Source organism: Doryrhamphus excisus, chromosome 4 (assembly GCF_030265055.1).
Source record: "Doryrhamphus excisus isolate RoL2022-K1 chromosome 4, RoL_Dexc_1.0, whole genome shotgun sequence".
NCBI classification, from domain to species: domain Eukaryota; kingdom Metazoa; phylum Chordata; class Actinopteri; order Syngnathiformes; family Syngnathidae; genus Doryrhamphus; species Doryrhamphus excisus.
In genome coordinates this window covers 2,380,266-2,398,758 of record NC_080469.1, presented here as the reverse complement: position 1 = coordinate 2,398,758, position 18,493 = coordinate 2,380,266, and positions in this window count along the sequence as shown.

Below are 18,493 nucleotides of genomic sequence, written 5' to 3'. Positions count from 1 at the left end.
AATATGTTGTAAATAAAAAGAGTATAAATGTGACTATAGTCGTGTTTTGTCATGTCTACAGGGCTCTAATAATGCTTTGTTCATTTTAATCTGAAAAAAATCATTTGTCTACCCACCAACTATATGTGGTTTCTCAAGTTTTTATTATTTGCCGTTTTATTAGTATTATTATTATTATTATATTTATTTATTACTGATTGATTGATTTTCTTTATTCTTGATTTGTTTATTTATTTTTCATCTTATTTTGTGCAAAAAAATAAAAATTAAGATATTTTATTGTAGAAAATCGAAACCAAAGCACTGAAAAAGTTTGTATATTTTTCTGTTTTTAATAAATGCGTTTTTTTTTTTTTTTGAAAACCTGATGCGGCCCAGCCTTGCCCAGACCCTAGCTCCAGCAGGGTCTTGAGACACATGCTAACTCGCAAACTAGAGAGCTAGCGACCTAAACAGTAGCCTTCAAGTTATTTCCTTTAAACTTAAATAGCCAAAAACTTACCACTTCCACACGGATAGGGAGGATAACTATTAAGAGTTATTTAACCTTTAACATGAACATGAATCAAACGTAATAATTTTTTCTGGGTACATGATACCATACAGCATCCATATCAAACTTGAGCGAGCCGCACTAACATTAAACTTTCTTTCCTGAGATCATATTTCATATTTTCCTCTCTTGTAGAGAAGTATTCAGTAAAGATACTAAAAGTCCAAATAGTTCAAGAACAGCTTCATATTTAATTTGTGGTATGACTTTTTAATTCTATTTAGCCAAAAAGACACAGAATGCTAATGAGGTATGTGCGTACATGTGTGACATCATCCCGGCCAAATGATGCGTTTACTCCAGAGTGGAGCTTCCTCTCATTAAGCAGAAGCTTTTAGAAAGGATGGCAATTGACTTGAGAATGCTGACCGCAACAAATGTCAGCGCTTTGGTGCATGTTGAGATTTGTGTAGTTGGTATTCACTTTCCTTCTTCGTAATATTCCCCCCTTCATCCTTTTTTTGCGGACATAATTCTTCATGGGGTTAATGCTTTTGTCAACCCCGTCGTGATTACAAGTGGAGATTGTTATGTGGTGTGTCATGGCGGGATGGCTTTTATTCAACACACACACACACAAAAAAAAAAGACTACTCTCCCCTTCGGATCTTTGAGGCGTGAGTTTAATAGAGTGTGACCTGTCCCACTGTGACCTGCTGTGTTTGAAGGGAAGGTTTTAGACCAAAGTGCTTGCTCGCATTCAGGTATTATTTTTAGACCGCAGGTTTTTCTGGTGTCATTATTTCTCAGCTGGGCTAGCAAAACAGCAAGATTAAATACACATGGGTTGTCTTTGGGCTCTAACATGTAATGTCCCCGTGATGTACTTGTTCCTGATCCTATCCATCCTGGTCACTCCCCAAAAACTCTTCTATCACACATCACGCCTGACATTTTGCTCCACCCTGCCTGGACACGCTTCATTCATTCATTCATTCATTCATTGAATGAATGAATGAATGAATGATGTACTTGTTCATTCATTCATTCATTCATTCATTCATTCATTCATTGAATGAATGAATGAATGAATGAATGATGTACTTGTTCATTCATTCATTCATTCATTCATTCATTCATTCATTCATTCATTCATTGAATAAATGAATGAATGAATGAATGAATGAATGAATGATGTACTTGTTCCTGATCCTATCCATCCTGGTCACTCCCCAAACTCTTCTATCACACATGACGCCTGACATTTTTCTCCACCCTGCCTGGACACGCTTCATTCATTCATTCATTCATTCATTCATTCATTCATTCATTCATTCATTCATTCATTCATTCACACAGGATCGTTCCTGATCCTATCCATCCTGGTCACTCCCCAAACTCTTCTATCACACATCACGCCTGACATTTTTCTCCACCCATTCCATCCTGCCTGGACACGCTTCATTCATTCATTCATTCATTCATTCATTCATTCATTCACATAGGATCGTTCCTGATCCTATCCATCCTGGTCACTCCCCAAACTCTTCTATCACACATCACGCCTGACATTTTTCTCCACCCGTTCCATCCTGCCTGGACACGCTTCTTCACCTTTCATTCATTCATTCATTCATTCACACAGGATCGTTCCTGATCCTATCCATCCTGGTCACTCCCCAAACTCTTCTATCACACATCACGCCTGACATTTTTCTCCACCCGTTCCATCCTGCCTGGACACGCTTCTTCACCTTTCATTCATTCATTCATTCATTCATTTTCTACTGCTTTTCCTCCCGAGGGTCGCGGGGGTGCTGGAGCCTATCCCAGCTGTCTTTGGGCTCTAACATGTAGTGTCCCTGTGATGTACTTGTTCCTGATCCTATCCATCCTGGTCACTCCCCAAACTCTTCTATCACACATCACGCCTGACATTTTTCTCCACCCGTTCCATCCTGCCTGGACACGCTTCTTCACCTTTCATTCATTCATTCATTTACCCTGGACTGGTGGCCAGCCAATCACAGGGCACATATAGACAAACAACCATTCACACTCACATTCATACCTATGAACAATTTAGAGTGGCTAATTAACCTAGCATGTTTTTGGAATGTGGGAAGAAATCGAAGTACCCGGAGAAAACCCACGCATGCACGGGGAGATTATAGATATTTTTCTTTTTTTTTGTCAGTGTTTAAATCACAGGGCGCCACGGTGGTCGAGTGTTTAGCGCGCAGACCTCACAGCTAGGAAACCAGGGTTCAATTCCACCCTCGGCTATCTCTGTGTGGAGTTTGCATGTTCTCGCCGTGCATTGCATGGTTTCCTCCCACATTCCAAAAACATGCTAGGTTAATTAGCGACTCCAAATTGTCCATAGGTATGAATGTGAGTGTGAATGGTTGTTTGTCTGTATGTGCCCTGTGATTGGCTGGCCACCAGTCCAGGGTGTACCCCGCCTCTAGAAAATGAATGAATGAATGTTTAAATCACTTTATTGACATTTTTTAATAAAAATCAGACGTGAAAGTGGCCGCTCAGATCCCGAGTGTGCCATCCCACCTGTTCAAGACCCTTCATCCTTGTATTTAGCAAACATTAACTGCTTGTATTGTTTCTTGAATTGTTTGTAATAATGTTATAAACCGTATTTAAGATGTTGTAAACAAGTTGAACTATGAAATTATTATTTTTTCAAATAAGGAATCCCACTTTGCAGAAATTCACTAATCATGCAGAAAATCATAGAGTTGTGAAAATAAACATATTTGGATCCAGTACCGATACCACCCTTGGTGTAGACACGATCCGTTGTTTGATTGATTCGTCCGCCCTTTTCCGGCAGCCTGATTGTCTGTTTGCTTTGTTTTGTATGTGGCTGATAAACAAGTCTGCAATCCTCCTGTGTGTTAGAACTATATGAATATTCATTTTCATGTAACTCATGCATTCATTAAACCAGGGGTCAGCAACCTACGGCTCCAGAGCCGCATGTGGCTCTTCAGCCTCTTTGTTGTGGCTCCCTTTGCAATGCTCAAATATTTGTTTTAACACCCAAATGAGGAAAATATGCATCTTTGTAATTACTTTTGAAAAAAATGGGACTTTCTGTGAGACCGTATACTAGCAAGAGTACTTGATCAACTCCGCTTTTTCTCCTCTGAACTACTTTGATACCCCAAAATTCCCTCCAAATCTGGCAGTCAATCAAAATCTTGGGAGACTCGCAATTTGCTCTGGATGTGAGCATGTTGCTACACATTTCTTGCACGGGGAGAACATGCAAACTCCACACAGAGATAGCCGAGGGTGGGATTGAACTCGGGTCTCCTAGCTGTGAGGTCTGCGCGCTAATCACTCGACCGCTATGCAGCCCCTATATTCTGCTGTTAAATTATGTTTCGCGGCTCCATTCTATTTTTCTTCAGTGAGCGAGGGGGTAAAATGGCTCTTTTGATCGTAAAGGTTGCCGACCCCTGCATTAAACTCTTCTGTCGTGTTGCAACAATAAGATTTCGGTTATTTGTTCGGGTTTTGTGTAAATATGTGAATATCTTTCACGAGCGCCAATGCACGGTTAAATCTGAATATGCTTTTACAAGATGTTGACATTTGCAAATAGCTGCTCCTGCGTTTGGGTGTGGCGAGGTTTGCGCGGAAATCAGCAGGAACTGGAACAAAGGGAAATGACTGTGAAGTGAATTAATTAAAAGCTTGTGTCTTTGACAAGGATTGCAGGATAACATTTACTTTCCCTACCGTTGGGACCTTCATTGTATGCTGTCATGGCGAACGAGTATCAGTGGGCATGCAGAGAACTGCCAAAAGAAGATAATGGAGGCAATGTGTGATGTGTTTAAGTCGGGTTTCGGTCTCCGTGGTTTATGTGACATTGATGTGTCAAAAACCAGTCTCTATTTTCTTGAACAGGGTAGAGTACCGTTCCAGTCTTTGTGTGCAAAATGACTGAATCTAGTCTTACAAGCTCTTCTTATATGATTCATGCACAGGTTGGATGGATACTAAAACCTTTCATTAATGTGATTGATTTCCTTGTCAATTTTTCAGGGAAATACACATAGGTCAGGTGGATCGTTATGCAAAAGATGTAGTGAAACAGAATTTTAGTGAGTGTCTGGATATACGTGCTCTTTTTAAGTGTCTTGGCATTCGAATTACCATTCGCAATACTATTCATCCCAGCTGTCTTTGGGATCTAACATGTAATGTCGTTCTGATGTACTTGTTACTGATCCTATCCATCCTGGTCACTCCCAAAATTCTTCTATCACACATCACGCCTGACATTTTTCTCCACCCGTTCCATCCTGCCTGGACACGCTTCTTCACCTTTCATTCATTCATTCATTCATTCATTCATTTTCTACTGCTTTTCCTCACAAGGGTCGCCGGTGGTGCTGGAGTCTATCCCAGCTGTCTTTGGGCTCTAACATGTAATGTCGTTCTGATGTACTTGTTACTGATCCTATCCATCCTGGTCACTCCCCAAACTCTTCTATCACACATCACACGCCTGACATTTTTCTCCACCCGTTCCATCCTGCCTGGACACGCTTCTTCACCTTTCATTCATTCATTCATTCACTCATTCATTTTCTACTGCTTTTCCTCACAAGGGTCGCGGGGGGTGCTGGAGTCTATCCCAGCTGTCTTTGGGCTCTAACATGTAATGTCCCTCTGATGTACTCGTTCCTGATCCTATCCATCCTGGTCACTCCCCAAACTATTCTATCACACATTCATTCATTCATTCATTTTCTACCACTTTTCCTCAGGAGGGTCGCTCCAGCAGGGTCTTGAGACACATGCTAACTCGCAAACTAGAGAGCTAGCAACCTAAACGGTAGCCTTCAAGTTATTTCCTTTCAACTTAAATAGCCAAAAACTTACCACTTCCACACGGATAGGGAGGATAACTATTAACAGTTATTTAACCTTTAACATGAACATTAATCAAACGTAATAATTTTTTCTGGGTACATGATACCATACAGCATCCATATCAAACTTGACGCGGGCCGCACTAACATTAAACTTTCATATCAAGACGGGGGCCTCAAACTAGTGTCCTGTGGGCCACATTTGGCCCGCGGGCCGCGTGTTTGAGACCCCTGTTCTACACCTTCACGACCCCAAACCGCTCTCTTCGCGTGTTGAGTTGTGCAAGTGTAACCTTGTTGACAACCTCAAAGCAAAACACGTAAGCCAGTCCTTTTGATTTGTTTACAGACAAACCATTATGGCAGCCAAGCGGACGTACGAACCTCAGGCTGTTATCATTTATTACTATCATTTACTATCATTTATTCATTTTCCAGTTCGGGGGCCGCATCCTCCCAAGACACATGACAAGAGCAGCAGCAACAGGGCATGGAATCAAACATTGCTGTCTCAACCCATATAGTGTAAAGCACAATATGTGCCACTGAATGTTTGGAAGTAATGCAGTCAAACCATCAGCTTTTGTATCATTCGTTTTTTTTGGCTACATTTTTCTCCCCAAAGATGAAAGGCTATGGCAGGCATGCCCATTACGTTGATCTCGAGCAACCGATCAATCGCAAAGGTAGTTTGGGTCGATCATAAATGTCACTTTGTAGATGTTATATGACTGCCAGGGGGACGCGAGACCTACCGCTACAAATTTATAGTACTCAACATGGAGTTTGACTCCTGAATACGCTTTTATGTCCTCCATTTTACTGCATTTTCCTGGTTTCAGTTTCAAAGAAAATAATGCAAAGTTTCATTCATTCATTTTCTACTGCTTATCTTCATGAGGGTTGCTGGGGTGGTGCTGGAGCCTATCCCAGCTGTCTTTCAGGCGAGAGGCGGGGTACACCCTGGACTGGTCGCCAGCCAATCACAGGGCACATATAGACAAACAAGCATTCACACTAACATTCATACCATTCATCCCAGCTGTCTCGTTCCTGATCCTATCCATCCTGGTCACTCCCAAAACTCTTCTATCACACATCATCACGCCTGACATTTTTCTCCACCCGTTCCATCCTGCCTGGACACGCTTCTTCACCTTTCATTCATTCATTCATTTTCTACCGCTTTTCCTCATGAGGGTCGCGGGGGGTGGTGCTGGAGCCTATCCCACACAATCACACAGCCAATCACAGGGCACATATAGACAAACAAGCATTCACACTCACATTCATACCACTCATCCCAGCTGTCTTCGGGCTCTAACATGTAACGTCCCTCTAATGTACTCGTTCCTGATCCTATCCATCCTGGTCGCTCCCAAAACTCTTCAATCACACATCACGCCTGACATTACTGATTGATTTTCTTTATTCTTGATCTTATTTTGTGTAGAAAAATTAAAATGAAGATATTTGAGAACAGTGGAATGTTGTATCAAAGGAACCAAAGCGAAGTTTTTTAAATTTTTTTGTTTTTAATAAATGCGTTTTTTTTTTTTTTTGGAAAACCTGATGCGGCCCAGCATCGCCCAGACCCTAACTCCAGTGGCCCCCCAGGTAAATTGAGTTTGAGACCCCTGGGATATACTAACAGATGACACCATGACAATGTAGTATCATGACAATCAGAGGTACTGTACTTATTAATGCTGAGTGGTCGCCATTTGTATTCCACGCTCATAACAGATTGGGCTGTGTATGGCACTTTGTCTTTCTGACATTTCATCCTGTCCTTTATCGCCCCCCCCCCCCACTCCCGCATTTCTCCAGGGAATCTCATTTGTCATGACTCGGCATTCTGCACAAGTCAATGTGCAAAGCTCTGCCAGCAGAGTTTTGAGTCATTGTTAAAAGTTGTTTCTATTGTTGTAAAGCATAAAAGTACAACAGGAGGCTGAATGGTAAAATATGAAGTACTGGGCCGTGTCAACACCTTTTGACACTCTAATAAAAACCTGGACTTTTCTGCTGCGTTCAGGCGCTTCCGACCCCCTCTTGCTAGCTTGACGGTGACATTCTCCTCTTAGTTTACGGGGCGTGTGCCGCTGCTGCTCAGCTGGGCTTAACTCCAGAAGGTGGGGGTTTGGGGAGTGGCGTCGGGTGGCCTCTTCCTGTTGGGAGTGCAGGGGGTGGCATTCCTGTCCGGTCAGACAATAGCCATGTTTACATGAGGAGTTTTTCTCTTTCCGAATGATTTTTCCGAAAGCAATGGTATACATGGCGTGTCTACAATAAATAAATATCATAATAATAATAAAACGGCAAATAATAAAAACTTAAGAAACCACATATAGTTGGTGGGTAGACAAATTATTTTTTTCAGATTAAAACGAACAAAGCATTATTAGAGCCCTGTAGACATGACAAAACACGACTATAGTCACATTTATACTCTTTTTATTTACAACATATTGCGCAACTGCAGGGTCTTGAGACACATGCTAACTCGCAAACTAGAGAGCTAGCGACCTAAACGGTAGCCTTCAAGTTATTTCCTTTAAACTTAAATAGCCAAAAACTTACCACTTCCACACGGATAGGGAGGATAACTATTAACAGTTATTTAACCTTTAACATGAACATTAATCAAACGTAATAATTTTTTCTGGGTACATGATACCATACAGCATCCATATCAAACTTGCGCGGGGCGGACTATTAAACTTACATATCAAGGCGGGGGCCTCAAACTTGTGTCCTGCGGGCCACATTTGGCCCGCGGGCCGCGTGTTTGAGACCCCTGCTCTAGAGGGGTCTGAATACTCCCATTAATATAGCGACAAAGTAGCTTCATTGGCAACATCGATCCCTCCTGCTACGTGTTCTTATTCCCATATGAACTGTGCTAGGGAGCAGTTACAACTCTATCTACTGTACAAAGTTGGAATGACAAGCAAAATTCACAGACAGTCCCATTATGATGTGTTTATTAGCGTATTTATGTATTTATGGCAGTCCAAATGTATTCTTGGCGGGCCGCTACATATTAATGAATGTATGAGAGACACTTATTATGGATTGAGTGTGAATGAGATATCTTTTTGGAGAAAAAAAAAAACATGGTGGGTGGGTTTTTACCACAAATACAATTTGTGCTTTTTGTTTTTTAACTAAAAATCAGTAATTTTGCAGATGTAAATATGAACCTTAGAGCAAGACAGCAATGCTTTGTTTTGGCATGACGACATGGCAGCAACATTTCACACACACTGAAGTAAAAACAAAAACAGACACACATAAAATGTACCTTTTCTCCCTTGAAAGTGTTTCAGAGGGAATACATTTTCCACCGAGTACATTACTGTCTGGATGAAAATGGATCTATTATAAAAATATTAGGCGCCAACAACCCCTCAGGAGCAGCGTAGACATAGTTTGTTTGAGTGTTTATGGAGAAAATAATCAGGGGTAGTTGGCCGCTGCCTGCTATGTCATTATATCCTCACTGCTGGACTGATGATCACAGTGAAGGCAAATAATAATAATTGGCTGTCGGGGCCAGCAAAGCCTTCTCTGCTGGCCTAAAGACTCTAAAGGTTCAACTACATGTGTTGCTTTATCATGTAATCTTCCCAGAGCCTTCGCAATGTAATGTAACCTAACATGTAATGTCCCTGTGATGTACTCGTTCCTGATCCTATCCATCCTGGTCACTCCCAAAACTCTTCTATCACACATCACGCCTGACGTTTTTCACCACCCGTTCCATCCTGCCTGGACATGATTCTTCACCTCTCATTCATTCATTCATTCATTCATTCATTCATTCATTCATTCATTCATTCATTCATTCATTCATTCATTCATTCATTCATTCATTCATTTTCTACTGCTTTTCCTCACAAGGGTTGCAGGTGGTGCTGGAGCCTATCCCAGCTGTCTTTGGACTCTAACATGTAATGTCCCTCTGATGGACTCGTTCCTGATCCTATCCATCCTGGTCACTCCCAAAAACTCTTCTATTACACATCACGCCTGGCATTTTTCTCCACCCGTTCCATCCTGCCTGGACACGCTTCTTCACCTTTCATTCATTCATTCATTCATTCATTCATTCATTCATTCATTCATTCATTTTCTACTGGTTTTCCTCACAAGGGTCGCAGGTGGTGCTGGAGCCTATCCCAGCTGTCTTTGGGCTCTAACATGTAATGTCCCTCTGATGTACTCGTTCCTGATCCTATCCATCCTGGTCACTCCCAAAACTCTTCTATCACACATCACGCCTGGCGTTTTTCTCCACCCGTTCCATCCTGCCTGGACACGCTTCTTCACCTTTCATTCATTCATTTTCTACCGCTTTTCCTCACGAGGGTCGCAGGGGTGCTGGAGCCTATCCCAACTGTCTTTGGGCTCTAACATGTAATGTCCCTCTGATGTACTCGTTCCTGATCCTATCCATCCTGGTCACTCCCAAAAATCGTCTATCACACATCACTTTGGGTGAGAGGCAGGGTACACCCTGGAGTGGTCGCCAGGGCACATATAGACAAACAACCATTCACACTCACATTCATACCTATGGACAATTTGGAGTGGCTAATTAACCTAGCATGTTTTTGGAATGTGGGAGGAAACCGGAGTACCCGGAGAAAACCCACGCATGCACGGGGAGAACATGCAAACTCCACACAGAGATCCCCGAGGGTGGAATTGAACCCCGGTCTCCTAGCTGTGAGGTCTGAGCGCTAACCACTCAACCGCTGTGCCGTCCCAAATTCTTTCAGTGCCAACTGTGGAAACTTTCTCACCAACTTTCCTCAGTCCTTGAAATAAAGTAGATGTCATGATCTGCACTTGTTTTGATCTGCTGCCCTCTGTTGACTCTTTTTTGTCCTGCAACGGACTCCTGCCTTGTTCTCCTGGTTTGCACACCTGTTGCCCATCAGCTATTAGGCCTTCATATACCACTCAGATGCTTTACCTTGTCATGCCTCGTCCTGACCTTTTGTTTGTACTTTTAGCTTCCCAGCGATCTTGTGTCACTGTGTACATTTTTGGTGTACTTTGTTTTTCCTACTCTATGAGCGCCATTTGTTTATTACGAAATACTACATTTGCCTTGATCTCTGCTTTGGGGTCCTCAACACCTGGCATACAGTACCCATCCATCCAGCGCAACAGGACCCCCCCCACCCCGAAAGTTACTTCACTATCACGTATATTTTTAAAAATTTACCAACTAATATGTGTTGTGGGCGGCACGGTGGTCTAGGGGTTAGCGCACAGACCTCACAGCTAGGAGACCAGGGTTCAATTCCACCCTCGGGCATCTCTGTGTGGAGTTTGCATGTTCTCCCCGTGCATGCGTGGGTTTTCTCCGGGTACTCCGGTTTCCTCCCACATTCCAAAAACATGCTAGGTTAATTAGCGACTCCAAATTGTCCATAGGTATGAATGTGAGTGTGAATGGTTGTTTGTCTATATGTGCCCTGTGATTGGCTGGCGACCAGTCCAGGGTGTACCCCGCCTTACGCCCGAAGACAGCTGGGATAGGCTCCAGCACCCCCCGCGACCCTCGTGAGGAAAAAGCGGTAGAAAATGAATGAATATGTGTTGTTAAACATAAGTATAAGTACATATGCATAGGTAGATGTGGTTGCTGTGGAACCTGAGTGGGGGGTGCTTCATTTAGCTGTCTTAGTTTTTTTGGTTTTCTTCATACATCATGTCCAACGCTTCTGTCGTTCATTCTTGTTTTTTTTTCTTTTTTTCTTGGATGTACCGAGAATCCACGGCACTTTAAGTAAGCACTTTGTTGCTTATCATTGTCGTGACATAAATGTGACAAGAAAAGAACACCTTGCAGCTTGATGTGACAATTTCATAGCATTTAGCTTTGTTCTTCTTGCATCTGAATTCTGAGGAAAATGTCTCAGCATTACGAGACAAAGCATCGAATTTTTCAAAAGACAACCCCTTTCAGTACTGGCCATTTGAGACCATTTTGACTTATCTTTCAAGACACACAAAATGTTATGTTTTATGGCTATATGCTAATATGTAATCCACCAAAAGAAAGATTAGACACCAGTCTTTCATATATGAAAAAAGTTTGTTTGTATGTTTTTCCTTTTTTTAGTAATCAGAACATAGGTAGGTTTCGGGAAAATATCAGCTGCCTACTATAAACGGGAAAAAAACAGCTTTATTTAAACAGATGTATTTACAAATATAACTATATGAGCTATTTACAATGTTCACATCAGCATCAGGTTTTCCAAAAAAAAAAAACGCATTTATTAAAAACACAAAATAAACAAAATAAGATGAAAAATAAATAAACAAATTAAGAATAAAGAAAATCAATCAATCAGTAATAAATAAATATAATAATAATAATAAAACGGCAAATAATAAAAACTTAAGAAACCACATATAGTTGGTGGGTAGACAAATTATTTTTTCAGATTAAAATGAACAAAGCATTATTAGAGCCCTGTAGACATGACAAAACACGACTATAGTCACATTTATACTCTTTTTATTTACAACATATTGCGCAACTGCAGGGTCTTGAGACACATGCTAACTCGCAAACTAGAGAGCTAGCGACCTAAACGGTAGCCTTCAAGTTATTTCCTTTCAACTTAAATAGCCAAAAACTTACCACTTCCACACGGATAGGGAGGATAACTATTAACAGTTATTTAACCTTTAACATGAACATGAATCAAACGTAATAATTTTTTTCTGGGTACATGATACCATACAGCATCCATATCAAACTTGCGCGGGCCGCACTAACATTAAACTTTCATATCAAGGCGGGGGCCTCAAAATAGTGTCCTGCGGACCACATTTGGCCCACGGGCCACGTGTTTGAGACCCCTGCTTGTACCCTGCCCGAGACCTGCCCTAGGCTCCAGCAGCGGAATAGAAAATGGATGGTATTTTTCCTGGGTTGTACACATTAAACTTTTGATATTTGCTTTTATTTTATTTTGTGTTGGATATCGTACAGTCACATACACACAACGTAAAATGAAGCAATACAAACACAATTTAGAACCATAAAATGACAACTGTTACCACTTGTGTTCCATAGGTAAGCATAGGTAAAGCTAATTCACGCTGACATTTTGGCACGGAGCAGATATCGGTGACTTTGCAGTGCACAGGTAACAATGGAGGCACAAATCGATACGCGACATATATCGACATTGAAAATCATACAAAGGATTATTTTTATCAAACAACAAGAAGTTGGTTTTCAGGGAAAAATCTTTACAATTCCAAATGCATGACAGTGAACGTTACACCAACACAATGCACAGATCAGAAATCAACATGATTTAGCAGTCAAATCCCCGCACATTTGTAGGGTTTTGGTCAAATCTGTTGGAAAACCCTTGTAATTTATGCTTTTACTCTGAAAATATTTTTTTTTTGTTACAAACATATACACTAAAGCACGAGAATCTGGTGGACTGACTAAAATTTCTAATTTTCAAACGCAAATGTTGAATTTCCATCCAATTCCATATGTTCTATTGATATTACATATACATTGTATATTACCATTCATTGATGGTGAGTACCTTTAAACGTTTTTATGAGGTGTGTGAGGCATCGTTAAGGCTTTATTATGGTTGTAGTATCTGGTTAACGTCACTTTTATTGCAAATGTTCAAACATCAAGCTAGCCAGCGTATCATACGATGGCACGTCGACACATTTCAGTGTAAAAAAAATACACATTTTTATGCCCGTTACTATTCACGGATAGTAATGGCGGGCATCTACTGTATTTGTAAGATATATTCGGCATATGTTTTTAAATTTACGGCAATGAAAAGTACAGTTCACTGAACACGGTCACCATAATAGGCCTGGTGCAGCACATACTTGAATATAAGCAAAAAGATGTTTGATTCCCTAACATGCCTCTGGCAGTCGTCACTGTAAACATCGTCACTCATGGAAGAGTCACATTTCGACTCTCACAAATCTACACACAAACACACACACATACACACACACTAATGTTGTGTTCGCAAAAAACTCATTGAAATGACAATAAACTTGGAGATTATGAAGATTGATGATGAAGATTATGGATATTTAACAACTCCAGCAGGGGAAATAGTTGACATTTTGCAATAGTGGTGAGCCAAACACAAGCAGCCAACTGAACTGTCAATCAAGTCCAAACCCTGGCCAAATTTTGAGGAAGTATTTTTTTTTATTTTGTGAAAAATAAAAATGAACCTAGTTTATAAAGACTGGGAAAGGATAGCCACAGCAGAACCTCAGTTAGCGTAATCTGAGGTTGGGGTGTTTTGGTTTACACCAAAAAAAAAAAAAAAAATTTTGCCTTGGTTAGCATACATTTTTTTGGTTAGCATATTGTCATGTTATTAATAGGAGCTGTGCATCTGTTTTGCAGATAGACACTAGTTTGAGGCCCCCGCCTTGATATGAAAGTTTAATGTTAGTGCGGCCCACGCAAGTTTGATATGGATGCTGTATGGTATCATGTACCCAGAAAAAATTATTACGTTTGATTCATGTTCATGTTAAAGGTTAAATAACTGTTAATAGTTATCCTCCCTATCCGTGTGGAAGTGGTAAGTTTTTGGCTATTTAAGTTGAAAGGAAATAACTTGAAGGCTACCGTTTAGGTCGCTAGCTCTCTAGTTTGCGAGTTAGCATGTGTCTCAAGACCCTGCAGTTGCGCAATATGTTGTAAATAAAAAGAGTATAAATGTGACTATAGTCGTGTTTTGTCATGTCTACAGGGCTCTAATAATGCTTTGTTCATTTTAATCTGAAAAAAATCATTTGTCTACCCGGCAACTATATGTGGTTTGTTAAGTTTTTATTATTTGCCATTTTATTATTATTATTATTATATTTATTTATTTATTACTCATTGATTGATTTTCTTTATTGGTGGTTTGTTTGTGTGTTTTGGTTTACACCAAAAATTTTTTTTTTTTTTGCCTTGGTTAGCGTACATTTTTTTGGTTAGCATATTGTCATGTTATTAATAGGAGCTGTGCATCTGACTGTGTTCTTAATATTTTACTATCACACAACACCATTTTGGGCGGCACGGCGGTCGAGTGGTTAGCGTGCAGACCTTACAGCTAAGACACCAGGGTTCAATTCCACCCTCGGCCATCTCTGTGTGGAGTTTGCATGTTCTCCCCGTGCATGTGTGGGTTTCCTCCGGGTACTCCGGTTTCCTCCCACATTCCAAAAACATGCTAGGTTAATTAGCGACTCCAAATTGTCCATAGGAATGAATGAAAACATGAAATTGTTGTTTGCCGCCACATTGTGTTTTTGTCAACACATCTTCAATGAAGGTAAAAGTAACCTTGAATATTGATTTATCTTTTTCATTCATCGTTTATATGTATTTAGAAGGGGTTTTTTTTGCATGCTGGGATAGGCTCCAGCACCCCTCGTGAAGATAAGCAGTAGAAAATGAATTAATAAATTACACCGATGCTGTTTGCTGGACACAAACAGTGTCGACTGAACTTTCCTTCCTCGTTGAATGTGTATACAACAATCCGCGATAAATTATTAATACCATACAAAAATAAAAATAGAACTGTGTGCAACAGTGGAAGAATACGGATTAGCATGTCGGTACACCGAGGAAGGGCATTCACTTTTTTTTCAGTTAACTTTTTGACTTTAACTCTTCACTGTGTTTCCCAACCTGTGTTTAACCAACATTGGTCAGTGGTCTAAGCAGTTTAACTGTCAGGAAAATATGGATTATTATGCACTTAAAAACAAAAGTACAAAACTGTAGTGAGACCGGCCATGTTGTTTGGTCTAGAAACAATGCCACTGAGGAAAAGACAGGAAGAAGAACAGGAGGTACAAGAGATGAGGATGCTGAGGTTCTCATTGGGAGTGACCAGGATGGATAGGATCAGGAACGAATACATGAGAGGGACATTACATGTTAGATCAGGGGTCTCAAACTCAATTTACTTGGGGGCCACTGGAGCTAGGGTCTGGGCAAGGCTGGTCCGCATCAGGTTTTCCACAAAAAAAAAAAAAAAAAAAACGCATTTATTAAAAACAGAAAAATATACAAACTTTTTCAGTGCTTTGGTTCCGATTTTCTACAATAAAAGCTCTGATAAAACATGCCACTGTTCTCAAATATCTTAATTTTTCTGCACAAAATAAGATGAAAAATAAATAAACAAATCAAGAATAAAGAAAATCAATCAATCAGTAATAAATAAATATAATAATAATAATAATAAAACGGCAAATAATAAAAACTTAAGAAACCACATATAGTTGGTGCGTAGACAAATTATTTTTTTCAGATTAAAATGAACAAAAAAATATTAGAGCCCTGTAGACATGACAAAACACGACTATAGTCACATTTATACTCTTTTTATTTACAACATATTGCGCAACTGCGGGGTCTTGAGACACATGCTAACTCGCAAACTCGAGAGCTAGCGACCTAAACGGTAGCCTTCAAGTTATTTCCTTTCAACTTAAATAGCCAAAAACTTACCACTTCCACACGGATAGGGAGGATAACTATTAACAGTTATTTAACCTTTAACATGAACATGAATCAAACGTAATAATTTTTTCTGGGTACATGATACCATACAGCATCCATATCAAACTTGCGCGGGCCGCACTAACATTAAACTTTCATATTAAAGGCGGGGGCCTCAAACTAGTGTCCTGCGGGCCACATTTGGTTTCATTTTTGGTATATAATTTTGTATTACTGCGTTTATATACTGTATGGCTTTCATGTGTTCTGTGTACAGTATGAGTGACTTAGGCATCCATTTTTTGTATTTCTGACTAAAACTTGACTTGACATAATAGACCGACGTTTTGTACACTCACACAAGTACGCACCAAAGTCAGTTCTCTTTTGCTTTTTCTCCCACTTAAACACTTAAAGTATGCACGAGCACCCGTCTCTACACATCTTGGAAGTAATTAGCATGATTGGATGGCGAGGAATGGATAGAAACAGGACGATATGGCGCTGATGAGACCATCCCCCCCCACCCCGCCGTGTAGCCTGCCTGGCGCCTCTCCACAGCAACCATCTTTAGAATCCATCAAAACCGAGTGTGTTGTGGAGGAGAGGCTCAATTAAGAACAAAGTTGATTACGCATTCATTAAAGCCCCGGCATCTTGTTCCCCTGCGCCCCGAGACTTATGTCCCAAATATGTGAACACATCCAGGTGTCTCATTCCGCCTTTTGACAAAAAAAAAATAGATGGACTTAAATGATAATTACTTGGTACTGTCCGGTTCTCATGATGTCTATGATGCATGGACATTTTACAGTATATCACATTAGGACAAATTAGCGTGTCAAATTTAGTTTGGTTGGGCGTGCTAGGATTCTAACGCAATTATTTAACCTTGTACTGACTTAAATAATACGCACCATGTTTTCATGCAGACAATATTCTGGTTAAGGTGCATACTCGCTGTAAGACAGGGGTCTCAAATTCAATTTACTTGGGGGCCACTGGAGCTCGGGTCTGGGTGAGACTGGGCCGCATCAGGTTTTCAAAAAAAAACAAAAAACGCATTTATTTAAAAAAAAAAAAACAATTTTAACTTTAAAAAACACGCGGCCCGTGGGCCAAATGTGGCCCACAGGACACTAGTTTGAGGCCCCCGCCTTGATATGAAAGTTTAATGTTTGATATGGATGCTGTATGGTATCATGTACCCAGAAAAAATTATTACGTTTGATTAATGTTCATGTTAAAGGTTAAATAACTGTTAATAGTTATCCTCCCTATCCGTGTGGAAGTGGTAAGTTTTTGGCTTTTTTAAGTTTAAAGGAAATAACTTGGAGGCTACCGTTTAGGTCGCTAGCTCTCTAGTTTGCGAGTTAGCATGTGTCTCAAGACCCTGCAGTTGCGCAATATGTTGTAAATAAAAAGAGTATAAATGTGACTATAGTCGTGTTTTGTCATGTCTACAGGGCTCTAATAATGCTTTGTTCATTTTAATCTGAAAAAAATCATTTGTCTACCCACCAACTATATGTGGTTTCTTAAGTTTTTATTATTTGCCGTTTTATTATTATTATTATATTTATTTATTACTGATTGATTGATTTTCTTTATTCTTGATTTGTTTATTTATTTTTCATCTTATTTTGTGCAGAAAAATAAAAATTAAGATATTTGAGAACAGTGGAATATTTTTATCAGCGCTTTTGTTGTTGAAAATCGGAACCAAAACACTGAAAAAGTTTGTATATTTTTCTGTTTTTAATAAATGCGTTTTTTTTTTTGTTTTTTTTTTTGAAAACCTGATGTGGCCAAGTCTCACCCAGACCCCTAGCTCCAGTGACCCCCAAGCAAATTGAGTTAAAGGGAGCTGAGTGGGGGCAGACAGGAAGTGATGTCAGGGATTCAGAGTTGAGTTTTCGCTTACCACAGAAGCTTGTATTAGGGATTATTAAGCCTGTCACGATAATGGATACATCGATTTTTTGACATATAAAAATGACCTCTGGCTATATGTTAGTCTCTTTGTGATTCACAGGCTGGATGACAAGAGGGTTCACTCTACATATGTCTGTATGCATTGGCTCTATATGAAGCAAACACACAGAGAGTACATCCCATAGAAATCCCCAAATCCTTTGCGATCTGAGCAGTGAGCATGCATAATAACGACATAATATTCAGATTTCTGTGTTTATGTAACATTGATACATTCATATGGCAGACATCAGTCATGCTTTTAATAATGACAAAATGACCAACATTTAGAACTGGCAATCTGAATAAGGTTCACGTGTCTGTGGATTTACTGACCACCCGCCTGGTGATTCAGACACCCATTAAAATGTCTTTTGTTGATTAATAACCAAGCCTGGGCCATGGCGATGGCGATGGCACGACTGTATGTAACATCAATTTGTCGGAGGGGAGTCCTGTCTAATTGACAACGAACTAGATTGAAATTTATAACCGTAGTTACACAACTCAAAGCAACAGGTCATCAAACCAAACGCCTCCCTCGCTCACGGTGTGACAATAACA